Source organism: Danio rerio, chromosome 19, assembly GCF_049306965.1.
Source record: "Danio rerio strain Tuebingen ecotype United States chromosome 19, GRCz12tu, whole genome shotgun sequence".
Taxonomy (NCBI): Eukaryota; Metazoa; Chordata; class Actinopteri; order Cypriniformes; family Danionidae; genus Danio; species Danio rerio.
In genome coordinates this window covers 43,546,261-43,557,645 of record NC_133194.1, presented here as the reverse complement: position 1 = coordinate 43,557,645, position 11,385 = coordinate 43,546,261, and the positions used below count along the sequence as shown (strand labels likewise).

Below are 11,385 nucleotides of genomic sequence, written 5' to 3'. Positions count from 1 at the left end.
GCCGCTCACTTTAACGTTAATTTTGTAGAATAACTGCTTATCACTGGGTGACAACCTGTTATAATATGCTGAAAGCATTATGGAAATAATATATATAATATCAATATAACTTATTTTTAAGACAACAACAAACTCTGTACCGCATCAGATGTCATTCCCTTCCTGTAAATGCTAGCACTCCCAGGTTTTTTTCTGCAACCTCGTTACGCGCGAATCCTGAATGTTTACAAACATGGTAATTCGTCTGTAGGATGAACTACACACATAAGAGAGACAAACATAATTCAGCAGCAGTGCAGTATCAGGCTCTCTGACAGATGCTGCTTAAGTTTTTTTAATACAAGAGAAACAATTGTGTTTGAATGCTCTATATCTTTGCTGAAAAGTCATTAATCTTTGTTTTGCTTTGTGAACTATGTTGGTTGGATCAGTGATTGCAACATTTAAACAGCAACACTCAATGAGGATATTCTGAATGAGATGTGTGTGACATTTCTATGGCTAATCTCATTTCAGACAGCACCTCAGAGATTGCCATTTTAGACAATTCCATCACTTTTATGTAATGATTGCGTTAAACGATGACGCACAGCTTTAATATCCTGTAATGGATCGAGTCATTTTGAATTATGAACAACTATGTTCTTATCAAGCTGCTCTGGGCTCATTCATCTGACTCTAACTTGTGAAATAACTCAGATGAATACCTGTTAGAGGCCTGTAGCAGAAGCAAGCTTATGACATTGTGATTTGGTCTATAATTTCTCACATTTTGGCAGATCTGGACCACATTAGGCTACATTTCATTACGCTGAAGGATTTCTGTTTTTTCACAGCTCCTGACAGCAGGGGGAAAACACAAATGCATTGTTTGGTCAAGCTGACCTACAGTCTCAGTTAATTATATTACGTGAACTGTGTCTTTGTTTTTAAAATATTTCTTTTTAAATTGTATTATTTATGAAAGTTAATCAAAAAACAGTGACACTGGGGTGCAGTGGGTAGACAAACTACAGCAAGAAGGTTGCTGTTTCGAGTCCCGGCTGGGTCAGTTGGCATTTCTGTGTGGAGTTTGCTTGTTCTCCCCATGTTGGTGTGGGTTTCCTCCCGGTGCTCCGGTTTCCTTTACAGTCCAAAGATATCTATATCTATATCTTTGAGAGATCTGCAGAGTGGACGGCAACATCAACAGCCTGAGGTATCATTTGTGCTGTTTATTACATTACAGGGCAAATTCTTCAGCAGGATAGCGCTCCTTCTCATACTTCAGCCTCCACATCAAAATTCCTGAAAGCAAAGAAGGTCATGGTGCTCCAGGATTGGCCAGTTCAGTCACCAAACATAAACATTATTGAGCATGTCTGGAGTAAGTTGAGGGGGCCTTAAAGATGAAACCAAATAATCCTGATGAATCTGGGAGTCCTGCAAAACGCTTTCAGAGATTTTTAGATTACTTTATTTATACTTTATATTCTATACTGGACATTATTTCTGTTCAGTGACAAGACTTGTTTAAGCAAAGTCAGACCTTACTGTCTTAAAGAGTTAAAAATCAAGGCATGATCATATTTTATTTCAGTAAAATAAGTGTAATCTAGAGGCCCTTGACTTTCATATGAGCCACTTCTGATACCAAATGATCAACTTGAAGTCATTATTTGTTCTTTGTAAAACTTGGATATGCGACAAGACTTTTGCCAGGTAGTGTAAGGCTGTTTTCCTTATATTTCTATCGGTTTAAAATTATACTTAATGCCGTCTTTTGACATTCAGATTTCGCCCCAGGTTTTCTGTGAGAGGGGTGTAATGAGCGTTTTTTACTGTATAAAATACATCATGCCAATGGAGAGTGCCTGTAAACCACAAAACGTGTGTATGTGTGTGTGTCCTGCGTCACACTAAGACTGAATGCTGAGAGAGTGTTTGATATTTTGAGCTCCGTCGTGTCACGCTTCAGCTGAACGCCACTGGTCAAACAATATAGGCTAGTGTTTTTTTTTCTTTTGTATTATTTGACGGTCAGAGAATGCCATTTCCCCCGAAAACACAGAGATTTCGTGAAACATGAAAGGAGATTAGGCTAGAAAGCTTCTTCCACACATGCTGTGCTTTAATCACCATTTTCATTTTCCCTGACACGGCCTGATATTTGTCTTGAATGACAATGAAAACAGGAGAAATAGTTTGAGTCGTTCCTTCGTAACAGCCTGTACGTGCTACACATAGAAGACATTCAGTATCTATTTTTTTTTATCCAAATGTGTGTCTTTGATTAAATGGAGAATGTGTGTACAATATTAGCGGTTTCAAAAGCATCATGTTGTGTTAGCTTTTATTATTATCTGTGAACCTAGCGCAGAAAAAAAATAGGCTGTAATTTATTTGCAGTAGGTTAGATGGCACTGTTGCTCCTATTTCAAATACAAAATTAAAAATGAAATAAAAACAAATGCAGTAAATAAGAAGTATTTCATCCCGAAAATGATCAAAAAAAAATGGACTGATGGTTGACTTCTATCCCAGATAGCAGGCAGTAATCGGCCCGAGCTCGGCTGCCCCTCGGCGCCTCCGGCTCCGACTCGGCATCGGCGAGTGTTATCCGGGCCGAGTGCGGCCCGCAGCTCGCTCGCGCACATGCGGTTGTGATGCGGCTGTAAAGCACTGGCCCGATTCCGGTCAACCATATCCTGGCCGCTTCTGGCAAGGACTCGGCTGATGGCAACCGATTAAGTTCTTATTTTATCTAGTAATCTGTTAGCTCCACGTTTAATGATAATTTGAGAAAATATTAATGGTACGATAGCAAAAAAAAAAAAAAAAAAAAAAAAAAGAATATTTAGTGTGGATGGTCGCAATGTTTAGACGCAAACAAAACAATATTATTTATAAATAGATTATACATGTCATCTAGAGAAAAACTATGTAAAATTCGCTTATTTTTGAGATAGCACGCTCCTGTGCTGACTGTTTTTTTTTTAAAGCAGAAGTTGGTTTCATAATAAACACATGCGTTACTAAATTCCTGATCCAAACTCCAATCCAGACGGTGGCGGTAATGCTCCAAAAAGCTGGTTGTCAACCACCATGGCACGAAGATCACAAGAAGAAAAGGGTTGGTTTTTCAAACATTTCACGTGGAGTCCGGTCAGAAAGGTAAGCTTTTTACTGCTTGTGTTCTGTATAATTAGCGAATTTAGAGCTTAAAACATTTCCACGGTGTTTGGTTGTAACAGCGTTTAGTAATTTAAAACAGTTTGATACGAAATGTAACTTGCTTTAAGAAACACGTCTGGAGCTAATGTATGCTAACGCTAACAGTTACAAACACGTCTGAAAGTTCCTTTTCCTTTTACACAATGTTAGATTGTAACGTGTGTAGTAACTAAAAACTATTTTAATTATGTTAAAGAAACATGAAACGAATTTGTGTGTATGCTAACTTTGCGTTAAAGAAAGTTTCTGTAGACGAATCCATTAACTAACTTGGCAAAACGTGTTTTTTTCCTGATTTAACATTATAAAGTACCGTGGATGTTGAAAAAAATCATTGTACAGGCGTATACTTCTCCAACAGTATTAATTCTGTGATTATGTGTAAATAAAAACGAATCGTTTTGGATTAATAAAATATTATTGTTTATCTTGTTTATGCAGTTAGTCACGAAAATGATCGAAACTCGACTGTTTACTATTCTCTTAAATTATTAAATTTAAATTATCCGAGAGAAATATATTACTATGGACTTAAATTCATATGTGTTAGCCTATGTGAATCAATTATATCTTTTGTTCAAGCTGTAATGGTCAGTTAATGTAAAACTGAACGTCTTAAAGCAGATTTTGATGTTTTTTTTTTTGTTTTTTATGTTATTGACAGTGATAAATTCTGATTTAAATGAATGGGTAACAATATTTGTTGGTTAAGTCTCATTGTTCTTGTTTAACAAAGGTTAGTGAGATCATTTTGCAGCACATCACGACCAAAGAAGTCAATGGCACACTCTTTTGAACATGAATAGGCATGTTATAGTTGTGTGCTAAAAGTCCATTATAAGCTGTAAACTGCTGATACATTTTCAACATAGATTGAGCTTTTCAGACATTACATTACTAATTGCTTCACAAACAGCTGAAATGGTTTATTGTTATTGGCTATCATCAACAAACATTTTTCACAATGGTAGGTTAATCTTCATGGGTACAGAATAATGCATGTGCTTGACCATCTTACAAATCTATGTCTCAGATTCATAAGGCTGTCACTCTGCATGAATCTCCGAATAAATCTTGTGCAACCTTCAGTGTACTGATTATTTACACTATAGGTATTATATGCATTAATTAACTTTGATAGTATTTCAGGGTTTGAACTTTTCTTTACGGGAGGTTAACAACAATGTGATGTTTTATTATAGATGCATATGAGGAAGCTCGACTCAAACATCCACACGCAACTGTGATTTCTGACTGGTAGACAGATGAGGATGATGATCGCCTGTCATACATCTAAAGACAGAACAGGTTTGTTTGCAATTATTTTAAACACATACTGTCAACATTATGTCATTGATCTATTACAACCTGTGAGTTTTGCCCTGGCACTATACTAAAGTGATGTTTTGTTTTGTAAATGTATCTGATTAAGGGACAGTATAGACACATCTATACCGTGATGAAGAAAAATTACTTGGAACAAAGAGGCTGGATAAAAGGCAGGTATGAAGATTTCAGAAATCAATGCAGCACCACAAGTCACATCGCCATCAATGACTATGGCAGAAATCTTAAGACCACCATCAAGATGCACAGATACTGTACATTCCAGTACACCAGGTGTGTCCAAACTGCGGCCCGCGAGGCTTTTTATAAATATCAATAGAATCTGGCCCGCTATACAAAAATGAACGTAATTCAATAAATAACCACCGGGTGTCGCTATTACATGCATTCAATTAAGCAGCAGTTCTTGTTATGATCTATCTATCTATCTATCTATCTATCTATCTATCTATCTATCTATCTATCTATCTATCTGTCTGTCTGTCTGTCTATCTACACACAGTTGAAGTCTGAATTATTAGCCCCTCATTGATTTATTTCTTCTTTTTTAAATATTTCCCAAATGATGTTTAACAGAGCAAGAACATTTTTACAGTATGTCTGATAATATTTTTTCTTTTGGAGAAAGACTTATGTTTTATTTCGGCTAGAATAAAAAGCGGTTTAATTTTTTTTATGAACCATTTTAAGGTCAAAATTATTAGCCCCTTAAGTCTTCAGAACAAACCATTGTTATAAAATAACTTGCCTAATTACTTTAACTTGACTAGTTAACTTGATTAACCTAGTTAAGCCTTTAAATGTCACCTTTAAGCTGTATAGAAGTGTCTTAAAAATATCTAGTCAAATATTATTTACTGTCATCATGGCAAAGATAAAATAAATCAGTTATTAGAAATGAGTTACTAAAACTAATATGTTTAGAAATGTGTGGAAAAAATGTTTAACTCTCCGTTAAACAGAAATTGGGGAAAAAATAAACGGTGGCTAATAATTTAGGGGGGCTAACAATTCTGACTTCAACTGTATATATATATCATGTCATATATATATATATCATGTATATATATATCATGTCATATCAGACATATATATATGTCTGTGTGATGTATGTAAAATTTGGCCCGCGACAACGTTTGTTTTTGTGCATCTGGCCCTCGGCCCAAAAAGTTTGGACACTCCTGCAGTACACCTATGAACATTTACAGTCTTTGTTCTAGTGCAGTTTGAGATCAAGACAGAACTTATTGCATCTCGTGATGTTTTTGTAAGACATCACTAAATTTGTTAAGGTTTAATGCAGCTAGAAAGTAAAGATCAACTAGAGAATATCAGCAGTGTCTAACCCACTGTTGTATTTACAGAAGTTTTATGAGAATAAGCTACAGGTTGATTTATACTAATCTGTTATTTTTCTTTTTTAGCACGACTGACTGAAGTTTTAAAATCATGCAACGTCATAAAGCAGCAGCTGGGCCTGATTCTCACAAAACCAAAACAGACGTGATGAAATTCCGCATGTAAACAGATTTGACCTTCCTTTGGCCAATTGGATTTGGAAAAGCTTGAAAATCAACTAAAGAAGCAGCCCGAACAAATGAAGAAACTGGTAAGTTCAAGCTCTTGCTAATTTCAAAGTGTTTTAAGTTTATTTGTTTTTTTTTTATTGTTTTTTTTTTTTTGCTTCGTAGGTAGCCTACTTTTTTCCTAATTTTTTCTTTTTTTTTTTTACATTAGTACTTGTTCACTACTAATTATCTGTTTATCTTTTAATCACAGATGGAGTGAGGACAAATGTCCATACCACGCCACTGATAAAGAAGTGGAAAAATACATTACAAGGTAGCTACAACTTGCCCCTGACAGGGATGGAGGAAGAAAGAAGAGAAAGCTAATGTGTCAAATGTCTACATCACTATTTTGTTTTAATTTTTAAACAACATTTTAAGTGTATTAGGATGTTCCCTGATACTTGAACAATTTGTTTCTTTCATTTGCATTTATATATATATATGTATATGTATATATTTATGTGTGTGTGTGTATATATGTATGGAATGTATGTATGTATGTGTGTGCGCCAAATTGTAAAGAAACATCTTGATACATTTTTAATAAACGTAATACAAATAAAATTATAAATATAAAATTGCACAAGACGTGTATATATATGAAATTTATAATCATCTCACTCATGTCTTGTATATATATATATATATATATATTTGTTTGTTTATTATTATTTTAATGTTTTATTAAAAAATGTTTCAAGATGTTTCTTCAGAATTCTGCAGTACTTTTTACAAGTTTGACTTGGATATTTTACGGATTGTCATTGGTATTTTTAAGATGTTTCTTGCTATATCTTAAATTGGTTTCTATATTTAGGTTTATATAAAATTTAGCTGTTTTTTACAAATTTTTAATTCAAGTCTATTGGGAAAACAGGGTTGTTTTAAAAACATCCGTGTTTGTGTGTAATTTTTAGATTTTTTTGTTTAAATCTTTCTGTGTGTCTTTATTGTGTTGTTTTATTGTTTTTATATTGATATTCTTGTGCACTACAAAATTATTTATAAAATTTTAGTACTATTTTTTTCATGCAATCAATAAACGTTTAACATTTATTTATTTTGTCATTTGTCTTGATTATTTTCGTTACAGAATATGTATGCAGTTTGCACTTTATTCAAAGGTTAAACGCAGTGCTTACACTTTGTGTTTACATTATAGCCTGTGTTTGCTGTTATATAAATTCAAATGGTTGTAATACCATATATCAAGTACCAATGTAATACCAAAAGGTTTTATAAGGTGTATAAATACGGAGTCGCGCCAGCTCCGGGCCGCAGCGCACATTACCCTCGCGCCGATTCCGGCGCGGATGCGCAGCGTCGGCTCGCTTACGGCCGCCGCATCTGGCCCGCTTGATTCGGGCCGGAATCGGGCAGTGAGTCCACAGGCATCCGGCCCGAGTCCGGCAGCCGAAGTTGGGCCGAGGGGTTAGTCTCCGGCAGGCGACAATCTAGCCGGAACTGGCCCGAGTATATTTTGCTATCTGGGATGTCATTGATTTAGTTCTCGGATTAATTTTCTTTATTAAAAACACTTTAAAGATGTAACACTGTTTTTGTCCTTGTCCTCAGCCCAATTGAAGCTATACAGCTTTAATAGTTTTGTTATGCTAAAAATGATATTAAGGAAAAAATACTTCAGAAAGTTTAAGTTGTTTTCGTTCACATCAACTGATTGAAAATATTTATTTATTATAAATAAATTCTACAAATAAATACTAAAAATATATTATACAAAAAAATTATAATTGTCCCCATGTTTCTGTCAGTTCTGTTACATTTGTATTAAATTTAACTTAAAATGCATGCATTACACCTTTAATTAAGGCTGTGACTCAGAGGATGTGACATTTGATGGAGGAGAAGCTGACTGATCAAGGATGTGTTCTATCATTAAATTGTATGATTTTATGGATGTTTTAGTCCGATTTTTTTGAGGACGACAAACTTAAAGGTCAGGCCCTGTCACAATTTTCTTTCATTTATTTTTCTTGTCGGCTTAGTCCCTTTATTAATCCAGGGTCGGCACAGCGGAATGAACCACCAATTTATCCAGCAAGTTTTTACGCAGCGGATGCCCTTCCAGCCGCAACCCATCTCTGGGAAACATCCACACACACAATTACACACACTATGGATAATTTAGCCTACCCAATTCACCTGTACCGCATGTCTTTGGACTGTGGGGGAAACCGAAGCACCCGGAGCAAACCCACGCGAACGCAGGGAGAACATGCCAACTCCACACAGAAACGCCAACTGAGCCGAGGCTTGAACCAGTGACCTTCTTGCTGTGAGGTGACAGCACTACATACTGCGCCACTGCTTCACCCGTCACAATTTGTATAAGTGAAAATGTATGTTTCTGGTAGAATGTGTCATATTTAATACGTATTGCCATGTCATTACAAGAAACGGAGATATAAACTGTGACAATAACAAAACAGAAAATAGTATCAAACAAGGTTATAAGAAAATGAATTATGTTATGATGGTGACACGGTGGCTCAGTGTTTAGCACTGTCGCCTCACAGCAAGAAGGTCGATGGTTTGAGTCCCGGCTGGGCCAGTTGGCATTTCTGTGTGGAGTTCGCATGTTCTCTTCATGCTGACGTGGGCTTTCTCCGGGTGCTCCCCCACAGTCCAAAGACATGCGCTATAGGTGAAATGAGTAAACTAAATTGGCTGTACTGTATGAGTGTGTGTGCGTATGAAAGTTTCCCAGCTGGAAGGGCATCCGCTGTGTAAAACATATGCTGGATAAGTTGGTGGTTCATTCCACCATGGTGACCCCTGATGAATAAGTAGTCAAAGGAAAATAAATGAATGTTATTATAAATATTTATATATATTACGTTTGGGTGTTTTGAGCATCTCACAGCAACAAAGCTTTGAATGTTTTATTTAAAATTAATAACTTTCTGTTTTGTACATTACAATGTGTTCTGTTTTATTTTGAGAATATGATTATTATTAATACATTTTAACATGGTCTATAGAAGATGCCCTCTAAAATACTATTCATTTGTGTTAATATATGCCGTGTACATATATTCAGTGCAGCAGTGTAGTTTCATATTGTTTGCAATGAGTTCGTACTGAATAATAACAAGAACATAAAGAAACATCTTGAATCTTAACAAGGTTTTGAGAGCTACAAACAACTTCGAAGGCACTGTGAAAACTCATTAGGAGATTTAATTATCATTTTTGCCCTCTCTCTCTTTCTCCTCCCTCTCCTAATGAGGCGTTTAGCTCTCTCATAACATGAATGATGCACAGGATTCTGGAGGTTACACTCATCCCCTCCCATATATTAAAAAAAAAAAAAACACTCGTTCCAGTTATAAAAAAAAACGAGGGGCATCATTTGTTGCGGTTTCATCATATCAGAAGACTTCTGAAAGCTTCAAGCAGGTTCTGTTGTGCTGAGCAGATGGTTGAATCCCCCGTGGAAGTGTTTTCAGCAAACAGGGACTCTGGGGAAATTCATGTAGTGAACGTGGAGTTTGCCTATCTGTGCTTTTGTGTTAATAAAGCAAGCACTTACAGGCTCACTGTGTTGTCTTTGGAATGATAGAGAGCTTGTTCTTGTGAGAAATGTTTGACCGGACAGGCCACTTCATACAGACGGGATTTGCAAAAGCAATTTTCTTTGTTCGGCAAACAATGATGTGTTAAACGCAGCAAATCTTCTGTTAGTGAGTTGAATGAAATGAAAAAGACCTTTTAGGTTTGAATGAACAAAGTGGAAACACTGAGACTAAATTGAGACATAATTGCATTGATTTTATGAATGTCATGGAAATCACATCCTTTTTTAACATTTGGCCAACCTACATATGAACAGTAGATGATAAAAACACGATGAAAATTGATGCACTTACAGTGATGGTAAGGAATATAATCTGTTAAACTTCTAGGTCTCTAGGATCAACTCTGTAGCGCCATCATTAGTTTAAAATTGTACTTTTCATATGGATTGGATTAGGGCTGCACGGTGGCACAGTGGGTAGCACTTTTGCCTCACAGCAAGGTCGTTGGTTCAAGCCTCAGCTGGGTCAGTTAGCATTTCTGTGTGGAGTTTGCTTGTTCTTCCTGTGTTTGTGTGGGTTTCCTCGGGGTGCTCTGGTTTCCCCCACAAGTCCAAAAACGTACAGGTGAATTGGGTTGGCTAAATGGTCCGTAGTTTATGAGTGTGTATGGATGTTTCCCAGTGATGGGTTGCTGCTGTAACATACGCTGTGTAAAACATATGCTGGATAAGTCGGCGGTTCATTCTGCTGTGGCGACCCCAGATTAATAAAGGGACTAAGCCTGTAATGGTCTAAGGTGTGGTTAGCAGCAGTTCTTATTACACCCACTACATACATTTCTGAAGAGCACCAAATACGCCCCAGGCGCCATGTTTTTTTTTTTGTGTAAGCTTTTTCAGACCTCAAATCTCTCATGAGTGCCATTCGCGCCTGCTGTTCTTGCGTAAATCCACCAGTGGCCGCTGTCGACTGACTGACCTGATGACTGACCCACCCTCCTCCTTCCGTAAACCCAACCAATAGTGTTTTCAAATGCGTCAATTGACCAGAAACCCTCCACTTCCCTAAACCCAACCAACAGTTTTAAAAAATAATCCAGAAAAGCCCTCGTCTGATTTTTACCACGTTTTTAAATTTTACCACATTCTAACCCTGTTATTTAAATGTTTATTTTATTTTTTGGCTTCTGTTTTAGTCTTACCTGCTTTCTGGAACCGTTCTTCGCCGGACTCGAACCCCGTCATTGTCGTCAACTCCTATCTGCGTCTCAAGTCTGCTAATGTACATGGCGAGCCACTGGACAAACTGGTAACAAGCTAACAAACTGGTAGCATTCGATTTAAAGATGAAATGCAGCCATACATACTTTTGGCTACATAATTCACGATCTCCAGAAATGTATATAGGGCTACGTTTTCAAAATGAGTGTATGTTGCAAAAATCTGTCTACATGAAGTCAGGCAGGGTCTTGTTTTCATTACAAGCTTTAGAGTGCAAGTTTTTATTTCATTTGGGGTTCAAGCTATTCTGTCTTTGCCGTGCTGATAAGAGCCCTTTTGGTTGATCATTTCTGATGTCTGCCATTTGACTGGTCTTCTGTTCATCTTCAGGGATGATGTTATTAATGAGTTCACTTGTTACTGATTTCAATTTCGATGAATAATTAGCTTCACCTTATCACTCACACTACGCTGTGCTGGCGTGACATGAAGCAG

At 36.6% G+C, this 11,385-nt stretch overlaps 1 long non-coding RNA gene across 2 annotated transcripts; it reads left to right on the top strand.

Annotated features, from left to right (window-relative positions):
- The first annotated feature begins 3,098 nt into the window (after positions 1 to 3,098).
- On the top strand, positions 3,099 to 7,187 carry LOC137488548 (uncharacterized). 2 transcript variants are annotated; one of them, XR_011007630.2, is made up of 5 exons: positions 3,099 to 3,153; positions 4,416 to 4,521; positions 4,646 to 4,716; positions 5,985 to 6,169; positions 6,340 to 7,187. It is a non-coding gene; the product is annotated as an uncharacterized lncRNA (long non-coding RNA). The 2 variants fall into 2 exon arrangements; XR_012395245.1 differs by having other exon boundaries at positions 4,646 to 4,712; positions 6,340 to 6,472.
- Positions 7,188 to 11,385: the final 4,198 nt, after the last annotated feature.